This window comes from Lucilia cuprina, chromosome 3 (genome assembly GCF_022045245.1).
Source record: "Lucilia cuprina isolate Lc7/37 chromosome 3, ASM2204524v1, whole genome shotgun sequence".
NCBI classification, from domain to species: domain Eukaryota; kingdom Metazoa; phylum Arthropoda; class Insecta; order Diptera; family Calliphoridae; genus Lucilia; species Lucilia cuprina.
Window position 1 is genome coordinate 31,708,988 of NC_060951.1, and position 1,873 is coordinate 31,710,860.

Genomic DNA, 1,873 nt, shown 5'->3' on the forward strand with positions numbered 1-1,873 from the left:
AGACTATAGACTAGACTATAGACTAGACTATAGACTAGACTATAGACTAGACTATAGACTAGACTATAGACTAGACTATAGACTAGACTATAGACTAGACTATTCTTCTTTGGCGTCCCTGTCTATTGATGTTAATCCATTTTATTACAACTATACTATGCAGTTTCCTTTTTATGTTCTCCTTACTGTTCTACTCTACAAGAGGATTATGTAAAAACTTTTTTTTAAGTTAAAACTGTGTTATTGTATGCATTGTGTTGCTGTTGCATTTACCACCATTGTCAACATCTACTCTAGGTTTTGTGTTGCTTGCCAACAGTTATCGTTTAAAAGTTGTCAGAAAAGCAAAAAATCATGAAATTCCCAGTTGGCTTAAGGCACCAAACCATTACATAGTTTTAGTTAGTCATATAATTTTAAATTTTGAGCTTGTTTTTATTATTACAATATAAAAATGTGTCTGTTTTTTAAATAAAATTTAGTCTTGAATAAAACATTATGCCAAATAATTAAAAGTAGACTTAGGTCGTCGTGTGTTTTTAGTTATAATTGCAGTTGCTTTTATTTATGTATATTTTTTTATAAATGTCAAATATTTTGTAGGTTGTTGTTGTGCATTGTTTTTAATGGAAATTAAAAATTAACAAAGCATTGCGCCAAAATAACAACAAATTTTGCTACAATGACAACTGCATTAAATATACAACAACAATTTATATACACATATAAATATTTACAAAAGACTCACACACATGCTATAAAAGGACTACGCTTACACACTCGCTTGCAATCAGCAATGTCCTTTATATTCGCACATACATTGACACAGAAAAGGATTTCAGGCATAAATAAACATTTAAAGTTCACACCGTTGCAAGTCGCTTGCATACAGATGAGATGAAACATACATCGGAAAGAACTGTATAAAATGGGGTGTAAGGGTGTGTGTTTACAAGGCACGTTGATTTTAAGATTTTTAAATTTCGTAATTTAACTTTTAGTAATTTCTGGAACTTTTAAGTAAAATTGAATACAAATACAAATAAAAAATTAAGATTATTTAACAAATCCATTAAAGCATCGTTAGAAATTGAGAATAAACTTGTAAACCATCAAAGAGATTGAAAATGTCCTGTATCTTTTAACCAAATTTAATAAAATTAATTTTTAATATTTCTTCATAAACTATTTTTTCAGTCTGATTGTAAAATAATATAACATTTTTATTTTTACTAAAAAAAACCAAAAATCCATTAAGTGCTATTTTTTATTTACATTAATTATTAAATAAAATATATTAATAATTTTCGCATTAATTACTTCGTACAGAAAAAAAATTATCACTGTTTTATAAACTCGTGAGCTTTACTCTTTCAAAAATAAAACAAGTATGAATGTGTAGTCGGGTATAGCCCACTATATGATACAATACAGGAGTCAGTATGTTAAAAAGTGAATTATTTTTGACAAAAAACAAGGTTTTCTACAAGTCAAATAAGGCCCGATCATTATAAATGTCGGTAGTGTCGTTTCAAGTTCTATAAAACCAGGTTTTTCCGAATTTTTCCGACATAATAGAACATTAAACGTAATTATAAGCCCAATAGCCTGATTCGTGGGGTACGGTTGTATGCAGGCTAGGCGAAATAACCGACCGATTTCAACCATTTTCAATATTGTTCGCCCTTGGGTCAAAAAAAAGCATTACACTTACCTGACTCAGAAGATGGTTCTAAGTCTACTGGTATACTATAGACTAGAATAAAGACTAGACTATAGACTAGACTATAGACTAGACTATATACTAGACTATAGACTAGACTATATACTAGACTATAGACTAGACTATAGACTAGACTATAGACTAGACTAT